Raw genomic sequence first — 15886 nt, 5'->3', positions numbered from 1 at the left:
TTGAAAGGTGGAGAGTTTAAAAGCTCTTTTTGCCCTGTGAGATCTTACAAGAGCATCCCAGAACTGGTGCTGGGTCTTATACAACCCTTGGTAAGTTGGGGAGCTCAAATATAAAATACAAATCTGTTGGGCACCCTTCCTTGAGGGGAAGGGCCATGGTTGAGTGGTAGTGCGCTTTCCTTGATGATGATCCCTGGTTCAGCTCCTAGCATCTCCAGGTAGGACTGAGAGAGACCTTTTGTCTGAAACTGGAGAGCGACTGCCAAGCAGTGTAGGCTAGGCACAGGGAATCTTTGGCCCTCCAGATGTCACTGAACTGCAAATCCCACCAATCCTGGTGTGGAAAGGAAATCCATCTAAGTGGAATTTTCTGGTCTGTGTTAGCGAAATTGTTAGAAATCCCTAAGCACTGACACCAAATGCCTCCTTTAAAAAAACAAACAAACTTTATTTCAGCTCTTCAAATAATACAAAATACAAATAATACATAAATTATAAGAAAAAGAAAAGGATAACACAAACAAAAGGACCTACAAAAATATACAAAGAAAATCAAAATCAAGATTTACAAAAGAAAACAAAAGAAAAAGAAAACACAGAGAAGACAAAATAATATTTTGTAATGCTCAATAATATAAATCATATAAATCGCACAAATACAAAACAAAACTTTGCAAACAATACAATAAACATGTAACTTTAAAAATTAACTTCCTACCGCTCATACATCACTTCCCTTTTCTAATCTTGCTTTACATTAACTACCAAATTACCAAATTCTTTCTCTAATACTATTTTCCTATTTATATTAATTCCTATACCTATCTCTCCTATTTTCTTATCTCAATTTCTATAATTCCCTACTCTTCCCTCAATTTAGGCAAATCACCAAATTGATATTAAAATTTTCTTTGATCAAATATTCCTCCACAAATTTCCATTCCATTATATATTTTTCTTTGGGTATATTTCTAATTGCAGCAGTCATCTTGGCCAGATTCATGAACTCTACTAATTTCTCCTGCCACTCAAAAATCGTCAGCGTTTTCTCCCCCTTCCAGTTCTTAGCTATAAGTAATCTAGCCGCTGCGCTGGCATATAACAATATATTTCTTTTGATTTCCGGGATATTTTCAGGGACAATACTTAATAGGAACAGCTCCGGTTTCTTTCCGAACGTCATTTTAAACATCTTTTTTAGATTTTCATACACCGCATTCCGGAATTCATGAATTGTAATCACTCTTTCATTTTGTTTTTTCTTTAATTTCCAGGCCAATAATTTGCCAACTTTCCCTCCCATTTCAAAAGTTTTTTGTTTAGCCGACTTAATTTTCTTTTCTAATTCATATCCCATTAATATTGATAATTCGGCTTGTAGAATTTTAATTTCGGATGCTATTTTGGAATCTTTGGGATTTTTTGTCAACTCCTTTTCTTTTTCTTCTATTTTAGTCCTAATTTCATTTTGATTGTGCTCTCTTTCTTTTTTAACTTTACTTTTCTGTTGGATGTAAAGACCTCGGACGAATGCTTTACTAGCATCCCAGATTGTTTCCAGACCAAATGCCTCCTTATCTGTCCTTCAATGCCAGTTCTGGTGAGAACCAATGAAATATACTCAGAGCCGAGTAGTGATTTCACACTCAACAAACACCCGAGTTTGGGATTATTTTTAGAGGTTTACCGAAAGTTTCACTTTGAAAATAAACAAAATCTGAGCCGGTTGGTAAGGAACCTACTGAGAGCCCGAAGGAGACTCAGGAGAGTTCTCCAGATAGAAGAGAAACCAGGTCTGAAGCAAAACACAGTGCTGTGAATACTTGACAACATTACTTCAGCTACACATGCAGTGTTAGAGAAGCTATTCTGTTTGAAGAACCCAAAGGGAAGTGGCTCCTTTCCACCCGCCCTGTGGAACACCCTCCCATCAGAGGCCAGAGAGATAAACAACTACCTGACATTTAGAAAATACCTAAAGGCAGCCCTGTTTAGGGAAGTTTTTAATCTGTGATATTTGATGTATTTTAATGTTTGTTGGAAGCTGCCCAGAATGGCAGGGGAGGCCCAGCCAGATGGGCGGGGTATAAATAATAAATTGTAACAGCCAGGAGTTGTAGGAGCGAAGAGCATAGGAGCAAGGCTTATTACAAGCGGTGGGCTCTCATGAAGACAAGCCAGACAACTGATAGAATCAACCAGTCGTGGGACGAGAGCCCCGAGCTCTCTCGTGACCACATATTTATTAGGTATAGAAAATACATATTCACAAGCCATGAACCAATCATTACAGCACGCCTATCTAGCATTATCCAATAATATCAGCAGAACATACTTATGCCCATATATGCTCAGACCTATTGTTCTCCATAGTATGCTTGTTTCTCATGGGAAGTTGTGCTCCTGGGGAATGAATAACTAAAGATGGATGTGGAGATGTTCCCTATGACTGGCGTAACTAACTAAAGATGGATGTAAAATAAAAAAATTCCTTCAGTAGCACCTTAAAGACCAACTAAGTTTTCGTGTGCATGCACACTTCTTCAGATTCACTTGAAACGGAAGTCAGAACCTTATGTATATACAGAGGGTGGGGGTGGGAGGGTGGTATGTATATAAAGATGGATGTGGAGATGTTCCCCACGACTGGCATGACCTCTGGGGAATGGATAACTTGTGATGTATGGGAGATGTTCCTCTTGGCTGGCTTGGCCTCTGAGGATCATCTATCTTGTGTGGTATGTGGAGAAGTACAGACTCTACCTCCCTGGCTCGTTACGCCTAGCCGACGTTGCCATGGTGCCCGCATACCACTTGAGAGAGGAGCACGGAAGCACCACTTGATGGCTTTGGGAGGTGGCTGTATTATTCCCACAATATATTATTATTATTATTATTATTATTATTATTATTATTATTATTCTGTGAGGCTTATCTTACTTCTTAGGACATATCCACACTACAGATTTGAATCAGTTTAACAGCCATTGCCTGTCCCCAAGACAAGGGACTAGGGGAACCAATGGCCTTCTAGATGTTGTTGGTCTCCAGCTTCCATCAGCTTCAGTTACCAGGATGATGGGCACTTTAGTTCAGCCACTTCTGGAGGAGTTTAGTTCGGCCACTTCTGGAGGTCCTCATTCTCTGAGCTAAGGATCTCCAATAGAGAATTCACAGCATCACTCTCCCAAAGCTCCCATTCCCCATGTTTCTTGATGAGGACAAGCCATAATTAAAGGTGGGGTAGAAATAATACAGGGTGGTAGCATAGACAAGACCCTTGGATGGAAAACATTGTGCACATATAGGCTAAACCAGGGAGAGGATTATAAAGCTCACCCTCTGCCTTGCTGCAATGACAACACAATAGCCTTGCAAGAAAATTATGTTTGCTTTGATTTATGCCACATGTGTTATTTGTCTTCCCCTTGTGCCTCATAATTACTAGCAGTATTACGACAGCTTACTGGGTTCTCTTATTTAAAAAAATTAACGTCAAAGTGGGGCATAAGCTCTGTTGATTGTCAATGCAACATGACAGAAAAGCCACCCAGGTAACAGAATGCTGAGGGCACAATTGATTTTCTGCCAGAGAGTCTACTGTTCTCTTGCTGTGTTCTCTTTTAAAATGAAAAACACAAGGCCTCTTCTCCTGTTTTATTGTTGCTACTTTTCCTCAGGATTGAATTTAATCCCGATAACTCAGATGTTAGGCTGCTTATATTCCTTTGCTGAAAGAGAGCTTAATAAGTCTGTTGGCTATGAGCAGGATGCTTCCTTCCAAAAATCCAGATTAACTATAGCTCTGAATTCTTTATGGAACTTTTAAGGTTATCATTCATTTTTATGTATAACCTTTCCCAAGTGCAAAGTGCTGTTAAGAATTTTTAAAAAATTGGAACAGCACCGACCTCATTTCATACTGAAATTCGCTTGATGATGATGAATGAGGGCAAAAGGCTTGCTGGAAGCATTTTGCCTGTCTCCCCTCCCCCCACGTAACACTAGAACTCATGGCCATCTAATGAAGCTGAATGTTGGACAGACAAAATAAAGTACGTCTTCACAGCATGTGGTTAAGCTAAGGAACCTGCACCCACAAGAGGCTTCAAGCCTTAAATGAAGAGGACTGAGAAAAATCCTCTACAGAGAATGGGCACATGTTGCAAAATTTGTGAACAGGGTTGCCAACTGACAAAAAAACCCAACCCATCCTAGCATGATCCTGTAGCTTTAAAACAAACCTGATGTGCAGAAACAACCAGGGGCGTTTTTCATAGCATTTAGATAGGCATTATAATATCCTGGAAATAACCATGAGTGCCAACTGAGCTGCTGTTAAAGGCACAGGAACAGAGACCAGTTAAAATATTGGCAAACTGTTAGTGAAGGTGAAAAAAAAACTCTTTTAAGGTGAAGAAATAAAACTATTCTTTTCTGAATTGCTCAAGAACACATGGCTCAGTATAGAAAGGAAGAATGCTATTCCTAATGAAGCATTTATCTAGTTTTTGATGTATACCCCTGTGCAAAGGGCCAATGTGGGAGGGAAGACACCACTAAAATCCCATTTAATACAGGATTTAATATGGTTTAATAGTGTGTTATGCTTTGAGCTGCGATAAACGGTCTCCCTGAATGAGCCAAAACAATAATAAACTCACAGGGTCTTACTCTGAGCTGGAAGCTCAGTGGGAATTATTTTTTAATTAAGGAGAATTTGTTTCAGTTTAGCACGGAGCAAATACTGGTGACATGTTTCTGATTAATAAGCTAAGGGTCAATGTAGCTGTAAGCAGACTCCACCTGCCTGCATGTGGCTATTAGCTTGCTTTGGAGAACATGAACATGCTGATTTGTCAGTCCTCTTAGATATGCTACCAGCATTATTTTTCTGGCTCATTCGTACACAAACGAAGTGTAAAGATGAGCTGCTTAGTGGTTTGGCAGGAAGAAGCAGGAAGGGAGAACTTGAAATGTAATTCTTGATGATACCTTCCAAATAGGGAAGTATGGCACCTTATGTGGAAGTGGAAAATGGTTCACTAGTCAAACTTTCTATTCATACAAGGTTGTAAATAAACCTTCAGGACCTTCAGTGCAAAATATCTGGAACTCTGTCCAAAGAAACAGCAAAACAAAACACAAGCTACATATTTTCATAGTGCATCAAAGGTGGTAAGGAAAAGAACCTACTCCGGAATATTTCTGGTGTGAAACATTTTGTGATATTTGCTGGAAGCTACAGGGATGCGGGTGGCGCTGTGGTCTAAACCACAGAGCATAGGGCTTGCTGATCAGAAGGTCGGCGGTTCGAATCCCCATGATGGGGTGAGCTCCTGTTGTTCGGTCCCAGCTCCTGCCAACCTAGCAGTTCAAAAGCACATCAAAGTGCAAGAAGACAAATAGGTACTGCTCCGGCGGAAAGGTAAACGGCGTTTCCGTGTGCTGCTCTGGTTTGCCAGAAGCAGCTTAGTCATGCTGGCCACATGACCCAGAAGCTGTCTGTGGACAAACGCCGGCTCCCTCGGCCTATAGAACGAGATGAGCGTGCAACCCCAGAGTTGTCCGCGACTGGACCTAACGGTCAAGGGTACCTTTACAGACCATGCAGATTGCTACTTATGCCATGTGACCACCCCAAGAGTGGATGGATACAAATCAACTTAAATGTGGAAGTGTGTGTGACAATCCCAATAGCGTCAAGAGCACAAACCATCCTGGATGTATAGAAAAAGCTCATCTGGAAAAGCCCTAAAGCGCATTCAAAACACATCACCCACCCAAGAGTCCTGGCCACTCTAGTTTGTTGAGAGTTTCTGGGGATGGAAACTCTGTGGGAGGTCCCTGAAATGGAGGGGGGATATGGGGGGGGCAATGCAAACTATAGGATCAGATCTAGCTCAATAACACAATTGGCAAACCCCTCCCTTCATAGATACAACTTTTAACCTATCTCAAGTGCTTTATATTCCTTGTACCTGACTTATTCCTGTCTTAAATTCCCCAATGTGATATAATCAATTATAAACTCTATGCACATGAAGAACGGGTGACTGTTGGAATGAATGCTGATTCTGCCTAAACTGTTGAAAATAGAGCTGTGGATGTATTTTTCCAAAGAAGAACTGTGCCTTTTACATCATCGTCGTCATCATAATTAAGTAACAGAGTAAAAACATTAGGTAAGAGCAACCTTCATTGCAAGTTGCGGGTTAACAGACATGCCAGAAGAGGTGTGATTGGCTGAAATGGCACATTCCAAGGCAGCTGTCTCCCCGGAAAGGACAGTAGCATTCTGATAAGATCCTTGCAATCTTGTCACATGCCAGGGAACTTTAGACAAAAAAGAGGAAGCCTTGCCCTTCTGAGTGAAACTTTGGACATTTCAGGACAATGGTGACTTTGGAAAAGAATGGGAACCTTTTACAACTTATTTGCAGAAACAAAAAAAAAAACATGCACTCTTTGGCAGGATTTTAAAAAAACATTTACCATTTTATTTACAGAGAAAAAGAAATATAACAGGTGATAACATAGTATTATGTACAAACAGCAGAATGTAACATTTGATTTAATAAACCAGAAATTGAAGTTGGGGGAAGTCACAGGGAGCGGGAAAATTGGAAAATGAATATTAAGTAATGACACTGGATATTTGTTATGATAAAAGAAAATTAATTAATTTTTTAAATAAACTTTGGACATTTCAGCTTTAATTAAAACAAGGTAGGTTGTGTGGGAGTCTGCTTAATTGCAAGCCAATCTGGGACCATCTTCTATGATGAAGGGTGAGATAGAAATGTTATAAAGGTATTATAATAAATTGATGCTTTTGAATTATGGTGCTGGAGGAGACTCTTGAGAGTCCCATGGACTGCTAGAAGATCAAACCTATCCATTCTTAAGGAAATCAGCCCTGAGTGCTCCCTGGAAGGACAGATCGTGAAGCTGAGGCTCCAATACTTTGGCCACCTCATGAGAAGAGAAGAATCCTTGGAAAAGACCCTGATGTTGGGAAAGATTGAGGGCACTAGGAGAAGGGGATGACAGAGGACAAGATGGTTGGACAGTGTTCTCGAAGCTACGAACATGAGTTTGACCAAACTGCGGGAGGCAGTGCAAGACAGGAGTGCCTGGCGTGCTATGGTCCATGGGGTCACGAAGAGTCGGACACGACTAAACGACTAAACAACAACAACATAATAATATAATTAAATTGCTTAGGGGTGAGATTTGCCCTATGGGCTTCAAGCTGGCCAACCCAGCCCTAGAACATTTATCGCTCACAATACTGCTGTATTGGAAACTCCAACCAACAGAACAGTGAGACTCAGAGAAGCACAGAGGCACTCAAAAGAGCTGCCAAACACGCAGTGTGTGCCACTCGTGATCCACCAGAACTCTGTGAGCTGCTAAGGTTCCTGATGGTGCTGGCAGGCTTGCCAGGTCCCACATGAGTCATCAAGCAAGTGCTGAGCAGCTGCTTGGGGAAGACAGTAATTCATGGGAAGCCTGTCTCTTGTTGATGACAAGCTGTGCTCTTGCTGTTCCTTGAGCACTGCCTTGCTCAAGACGCTGGGGATTTGGCAAATCCTGTAGCAAGAGAAAAGGCAGGACTGTCGGGGCAGTGAAGATACAATTGCCCCATGGTTCAGAGAATCTCTTAAAGACTTAAACAATTAAGCTGTTTCTTGTTTTGGAACAGGACATAAAACTGACTCCAGATTCATGTGGACCTCAAGGAAAGAAGCTGTTGGTAGGGACAATCAGTCTACTTTTGCAGGTTATTTAATTCATGCTTAGGGCCCCGCTCTCTTGGAGGCCCCCCCAAAAAATTAAAGGAAAAAAACCAACTGGATGTACATTTCCAAAATATAAGATAAAAAACAAATAAAATAAAACCTACATACAGCAACAGTGTTTTGTGTTGTGTAGGCTCCTGTGATGTAAGTAATGGGTCCTGCCTGCTAGCCTGCTCCCTAAAATATCACTGGTTTGGTCATTTCTATAGGGTGCCTACATTCTGCATGGACTGGTTGCATGGCAACATGTGCAAATGGCTTTAGATACCTATTAGGTCCATCAATTACCATATAGCATATATTCAACACAAAAACAGCGGCAATTTGTTGTTGACAAAGGACAGCTGGACATATAACGGGCCCCATTTCCTTCAGTATCTTAGCGCCTCATCAAACCTAAATCCGGCCCTGACCAGGACATGTCCCTGCTCCCGTAACACAATGTTCTCTGAGCAGCTTGCAATAGATAAGCATGAAAACAATTTAAATGCAAAATAACATATAAACCCATCAAATCCAAAGCAATATAAACACATCAAAAGCATAACTCCACAAACTTAAAAAACAAAGATTTGACCCACAGATCCCTAGGCATTCATCCCTTGCCCCCAGCTGCTGGGTGCCTCACTGAACATGTTGATTTTCCAAACAAAGGGTGTGAGGGAAGGGATCTATAAGTCCTAATTTCATCAATGATATATAATTTGTCCTCTTCCTCCTTGGAGTGGATCGTCGTGGTCGACGTCGCTAATGTGAATATGTCTCTTGTTCAATAGAAGGATTCCTTTTGAATAGCAAGTAGGCTATTCTTCCTTCGGGTTGACCTTGTTCTTGAAATACTGATAAGGCCTGGCATGTTTCTATGCTCCTCCCATTCATTTCAGGATTCATTTCTCTTCGCTTGGGCTTCATACATGCTATAACTTTAAAGCACATTCAAAGCATCTTCTGCCCTCCACCTGAGTTCTGGGCATTGTCATTTGTTAAGGGTTGATGTGAATTGTAACTCTGTGAGCGGACAACTACAGTGTCCTGAATTCTTTGAAATGTACTTTGAGTGTGCCATAAAATTACATTGTATACACAGCTGAATCTGAAAAGGGCTTTATTATGTTTCCCTTTCCTTGACATCTACGCATGTGCATTGTTCTTCATGGCATTTATTTCTTGCCTTGTCCTTGCTGTAGTGAAGAGCTCTGAGCCTTGCTCCAGTGCAAACGTCTAAGGACTGGGATTTATTTTTGAACAAATAAAGCCCCTCTTTTTGACCAGCTTCATATTTACACCAATGGGGTCTCAACTGGTGATGGCTGATCAGGAAGGAGATTTTGAGGTCGTGGCAGATAGCTCAATAAAAATGTTAACTCAGGGTGTCACAGCTGCGAAAAGGGCAAGGTCTGCGTTAGGGGAAAAGATGGAAAATAATACGACCAATGTCATAACGATTTTATACATATCTATGGTCTGGCCACAGTATACTGGACACAACTCTGGTCTCTGCATCTCAAAAGGGATAGCGTTAGAGCTGGGAGATGCATAAAGGGGCCACCAAAATGATGCAGGGACTGGAGCATTTTCCCCCTTGGAAAATGCACAATGTTTGGAATGTTTTAGTTTGGAATAAAAGGTGTGTAAATTGGGACCCGAAAGAAGTTTATAAAATGTGTGGTTTTGAGAAACTGGACAGAGCTGTGGTCCTCCCTCCCTCTCTCATAACAGTAGAACCTGCTTTTTATGACGATAGGCATGGGGTGACTCAGAAATACAATAAACAACCCCCCACCCAATGATAAACTGATGGTGTGGCCTTCAGCCTCTCAGCCCACTCTAATGATTCTTTCTCTACATTGCATGGTAATTCATAACCTGTCCCATCACCTGCCTGCTCCACATTGTCCTGAGATGCCTTTTTCCTCCTCCAGTTCTCTAGCTCAAGGCCATCACAGTAAATGTGGGCAGGTGAGATGGAGGCAGGGTAGGTGGGAAAGGCAAGCATAGGCCCATGGTAGAGATCTGCCAAAGCATCTGAGCAACAATATTTCACTGAAGTCATCTTTCCATGACTCTCAAAGGACAGGAGAGGCAGAACATGCTGTACATTTGTACGATGTGCCGAGCTATTAGCAATATGTATAAAAGGATTCCAGAGGGGAAGAGGCTGATTAAAGACGATGTCGCTTGTGGCGCAGCTCATTGTTTTGAAGGAAGCCTGCAGTAGGTGGGTGGATGTGTGAGGGGGAAGGAATGATTGATGCAGAATGTCCCTTCTTCCCAGGATAGATTCCCCCCCCCAAATGCACACACCGATAATGCGGTATGGAACGTGCTTTTGCTTTTGTCCTGTACAGCACAATCACTGATCACTGTGCGGTGCTTATTGTTCAGTAACAATAGCCAACTAATGGTCAAGGTTGGGAAAAATGACTTTCAGGCCAGAAGAGCATGAGAAAAGCTTAGCATATTGGGGGGGAGGGCTTGGCCCCCTGGAGTTGGCACCCCTGTCCACAATCATCTCATAAATTCATAATACTAGAACCTAGTACAGTGGGACCTCGACGTACGAGCTCCTCGACATCCGACGTTTTCGACTTACGAGCAGAAAAAGTGGCTGCGCGCTTACGATTTTCTCGACATCCGAACGGAAAAACCGTTCGTGGCTAGATGCGGTTTCCTCGACTTACGAGTTTTTAGATGCGGTTTCCTTGAATTACGAATTTTCCCGTTTCCAATGCATTCCTTTTCCGTTTCCAAGGCATTCCAAACCGCTTTTCCTATGGGAAACTCAACTTACAAAGTTTTCGACCTACAAGTGTGCATTCGGAACAGATTAAATTCGTAAATTGAGGTCCCACTGTACTGTATTATGGATGGTAGGATATTGCAATGAAGCTGAATGTTGAAAGATTCAGGATAGAAACTGTAAACTATTTCCACATACAGTGCATAGTTCAACTATGGAATTCACTCCCACAAAAAGTAGTGATAACCACCAACTTGGATGGCTTAAGTCAGGGCCGTCTTACGCCGGTTGGGTGCCCTGGCGCCGTGGCGCGGAGATCGCTCCAGCGCCCCCGCCCTGGTGGGCGGGCACAGCGTACAGCATGGCTTCCGCACGGCTTTGCCGTGCAGCGCCCTCCTGCCGGCCCGGCGCCCTGGCACCCCGCGCCACCAAGACTACCCCTAGAGCCGGGCCTGGCTTAAGTAAAGGATTAGACAGATTCATGGAGGGTGCGGCAATCAGTGGCTACTAGCCATGATGGCTATGTTCTGCCTCTGCTGTCGGAGGTAGGATGTCTCTGAGTACCAGTTGTTGGGAATCACAAGTGCTGCTGTTGCCCTCAGATCCTGCTTAGGGGCTTCATGTAGGAGCATCTGGTTGGTCACTGTGAGAACAGGATGCTGGGCTAGATAGGTCTTTGGCTGGATCCATCAGGGCTTTCGTTATGTTCTTCCAGATTTCTGTGCAGACTTCAGCCCCAGCAATTCTTTGCTTTAAATGGAAGTTCTGCTCAAGAGGACTCTTCTGGCTTCACTGGGACCTCTTCTTCATTGTTCTTCCTGTTGCATGTGAACAATACTTGAAACAGAATATCACTCCTAAAAATGAAGTGCTCTCAACAAATGATGCTCTAATCTAAAGACTTAACCAGAGAAAAAGTTTGTATATGCAGCCAGTGCCTTCTCCCCCCCCCCCCGGGGGGGGATGCAGGGGTACCCATACCCTAAACATTTTGTGAATGTAAGTTTGGCCTCGTTGAGGGGCAGTATTTCAATATGAGTAGGAAAATGAGAGTACCCCTAAACATTTTTAATAGAAAAAAGCACTGTAGCAATATAACCCAAGACACACAATCTGTTAAATTTCTGAAGTGTAGGTTAGAACCAACAGAGCTGTTGACCTCATGGTCATGGCTCTCCATCCAGTTTTTAAAAAGAGTTGGCCTGTTGATGCAATGTTGGTAGCTAGAGAGAGAGAGAGAGGAAGTGGAAGTGGAAATGACTGTTTTTTTAATACATTGCTTTGATTGTGTGGTTAGATTTTAATTGGATCATCTGGCTGACTTGGATTGCTTTCAGGAGCTTTAGATGTGATATGATATTTTAAAGGACTGTAAGAGCACTTCCAGACGGCTGCTTCCCCCGCGATGGCAGAGCGAAACAGGAAGGGAGGGGAAGAGATGAACTTGGGTTTTGCACCATAGTTGATTGTGTCACCTCTGTGGATTTTCCATTCCATTTGGATTAGTAATAAGCATGGGGATAATGGTTGTCTCCTACTGGATTGAAAGCGCTCGACATGTTGATGTTGAAGCTGTTCTTCCAGAAGCTTCTATGTAAAGGTCCTCTAACAGAAGAAAAATGCAAATGGCTGTTGGGACTTCCTTTCAAACCCAGCTTGCGTCAGCTCCTTGCATGGCAAAGCCTGCAGTTGTTGCCACTGAACTAAACAGCACAGGCTCCCTTGCAGGACTGAGTGGGAGAATGCAAATAATAATAATATTGCAGCTACTATATCTTCAACCATGGGGACAGATGTGTCTTTTGATGTGCAAAGGCATGCTCATTTACATCCCAATTCTATTAGTCGTTAAATGGAACAGCAGTTGGATCAGGGCCTTAGCCCTGGGTTGTTTAAAAATATTTGGTAATTTCCCATAGATTCTAGACCAGGGATGAAAACCAGAGTGGCCCTTTAGATGGTCACCAACTCCCACCAGCCCCAGCCAACATGACCAACAACACGGTCAACAACCAGGGATGATGGGAATTGTAGTCCAACAATATTTGGGGCCCAGGGTTGAAGAGCACTGTCTAGATCTTCTAAATCAGGCACCCCCAAACTGCGGCCCTCCAGATGTTTTGGCCTACAACTCCCATGATCTCTAGCTAACAGGACCAGTGGTCGGGGAATATGGGAATTGTAGTCCAAAACATCTGGAGGGCCAAAGTTTGGGGATGCCTGTTCTAAATCTTAGACCTGCTTTCCAGAGGTAATCTCCCAACAAGTACACCATGTTTTTCCTAACATCTATCTTACAGTAGTTAACCATCATTGTCTACCAAGTACCATTTTAAGCTCCCCTCTTGCTACATGAAATGCCAACTCACCCTAGGCGCTATTCATTCTCCATTTGAAATCCTGTTTCATATAGGCACCTCCTTTCCTTTGCAGACCCGATTCCTGCAGGGTGAGAATGTTATAGCTATGAAAAATGAACCAGCTCATGCCAGATATCCTGTGAGAGCTGTGGGAGAACCGACAGAAAAACACTTTAAATCAACACTGCGAATGCGGGATTAGAATGAAAAGGTGACTAGAAACTGTATTGATTATTGCATAGGAAAGATGAATGTTTGTGATTTTCTGTATGTCGGAAGCGTGCTTGTTTTTCCTGCCAAAATTTATATGGGGATTTTCTAGGCAAGTATCCCTTTAAATCAAGGTTATGCTCCCCACATCCTACTTCCCTGTTAATTGACTATAGCTCTACCAGCTTGGCTTCAAAAGACAGGGGAAATGAGACAACCCCCTTATCACACCATAGCCTAGGCCTCTGTAGGTGTATGCAAGCTTTCTAGCCTCATTTTACTGAACCTCTGAAAACGAAACCCGCGTTAAGAGATTGAGCCATTGCTGCAGAGCTCCTCTGCATCTCCCTCCTCTTTTCTCCCTAAAAAACATTTTTTTTAAGGAAAAAGTTTGAAGTTACTACAACTTTAAACTCCTCCACAACAGATCATGACAGCGGCATGGATACTGTCACAACTGCCCTACTCAGAGTGTCTCAGTCTGAGGGAAGGACTTTCCTCCTTATAGGTTCTTCTTAAAGTGAGGGGGGGGAGGTGAGCTTTGGCAGGTGGGAGGAGCTAAGAGACCAGCTAACTGAGGCAAGTGTTTGGCTCGAGAGGAGAACAATCCACCTGTGGCACTTGCCTCCCTTTGCCTAATGGAAGGGCTGGTCCTGTCTGAAAATATAGATGCAATGTGGCAGTTTCATGTGTGGAAGTCAACTTTTGATGATAACATCTGCCGCTGAAGCCCTATCTGCACTATATATTTAAAACCGTATCATATCGCTTTAAGCAATCCTGGCTTCCCCCAAACAACCCTGGGAACAGTAGTTTGTTAAGGGTACTGTCACAGAGGGAGCGTTGCGACTACTCTAAAGTAACGACTCTCCAAACCGTTGCCTTTTCATGCTTTTATTGTGTGCAGGCTATTTACAGTGCTAGAGCTGTACAGGGTACATGTTCTTAGTCTGACCCAGAACCCTGGAGTGACGCTTCCCGCGTTTTCTTCCAACATAAGAGTCTGGGCATCCCAAATCTCCTTCCGCGTTTCCTCCTGCGTAATTCCGGAACCGGAGGGAAACAGGGTCTCCTTTCCATGTTTTCCTTCTCCCCCCTTTCCCCCCCGCTCTCTCTTCCTCTCTCACTGCAGCAAAGCCTCTGCTATCCTGCCAGAGCCCTGTCTCCTACTTCCTCCTTCCCCACTGGACTCTTTCCCCTCCCCGCTGGCTCCGCTGCTGGTGGAAGAACTGCTCCTCAAGATGGGAGGGGGCTCTCTGTACTGTTTCCCCCTCACAGGTACTGAGAGTTTTTAGGAGATCTCTATTCCGCTCACAGAGCTACAATTTTCACAGTGGTTTAATGATCTGGGAATCATAGCTCTGACATGGGAATAGTGGTTTCCTAACCAAAATGGATTGGGATGTAGACTGGTCTTCTCCAATCCTCTGGCCATTGCTGAGTTTTCCAAACTTGCTGGCACATTGAGTGTAGCACCTTAACAGCATCATCTTTTAAAATTTTAAATAGTTCAGCTGGAATATCATCACTTCCACTGGCCTTGTTATTAGCAGTGCTTTCTAAGGCCCATTTGACTTCTACATCCCAATCCCAAAGAAGGGCAGCGCCAAAGAATGCTCCAACTACCACACAATTGCACTCATTTCACACGCTAGCAAGGTTATGCTCAAAATTCTACAAGGCAGGCTTAGGCAGTATGTGGACCGAGAACTCCCAGAAGTGCAAGCTATATTTTGAAGGGGCAGAGGAACCAGAGACCAAATAGCAAACATGTGCTGGATAATGGAGAAAGCTAAAGAGTTCCAGAAAGACATATATTTCTGCTTCATCGACTATGCAAAAGCCTTTGACTGTGTCGACCACAGCAAACTATGGCAAGTTCTTAAAGAAATGGGAGTGCCTGAACACCTCATCTGTCTCCTGAGAAATCTCTATGTGGGACAAGAAGCTACAGTTAGAACTGGATATGGAACAACTGGATAGGGTTCAAAATTGGGAAAGAAGTACAACAAGGTTGTATATTGTCTCCCTGCTTATTTAACGTATATGCAGAATTCATCACGCGAAAGGCTCGACTAGATGAATCCCAAGCTGGAATTAAGATTGCCGGAAGACATATCAACAACCTCAGATATGCAGATGACATAACCTTGTTGGCAGAAAGTGAGGAGGAATTAAAGAACCTTTTAATGAGGGTGAAAGAGGAGAGTGCAAAATATGGTCTGAAGCTCAACATCAAAAAAACTAAGATAATGGCCACTGGTCCCATCACCTCCTGGCAAATAGAAGGGGAAGAAATGGAGGCAGTGAGAGATTTTACTTTCCTGGGCTCCTTGATCACTGCAGATGGTGACAGCAGTCCTGAAATTAAAAGACGCCTGCTTCTTGGGAGAAAAGCAATGACAAACCTAGACAACATCTTAAAAAGCAGAGACATCGCCTTGCCAACAAAGGTCCGTATAGTTAAAGCTATGGTTTTCCCAGTAGTGATGTATGGAAGTGAGAGCTGGACTATAAAGAAGGCTGCTCGCCGAAGAATTGATGCTTTTGAATTATGGTGCTGGGGGAGACTCTTTAGAGTCCCATGGACTGCAAGAAGATCAAACCTATCCATTCTGAAGGAAATCAGCCCTGAGTGCTCACTGGAAGGACAGATTGTGAAGCTGAGGCTCCAATACTTTGGCCACCTCTTGAGAAGAGAAGACTTCCTGGAAAAGACCCTGATGTTGGGAAAGATTGAAGGCACTAGGAGAAGGGGATGACAGAGATGG

Source organism: Zootoca vivipara, chromosome 3 (genome assembly GCF_963506605.1).
Source record: "Zootoca vivipara chromosome 3, rZooViv1.1, whole genome shotgun sequence".
In the NCBI taxonomy this organism is placed as follows: Eukaryota; Metazoa; Chordata; class Lepidosauria; order Squamata; family Lacertidae; genus Zootoca; species Zootoca vivipara.
This window is presented reverse-complemented; position numbering follows the sequence as displayed.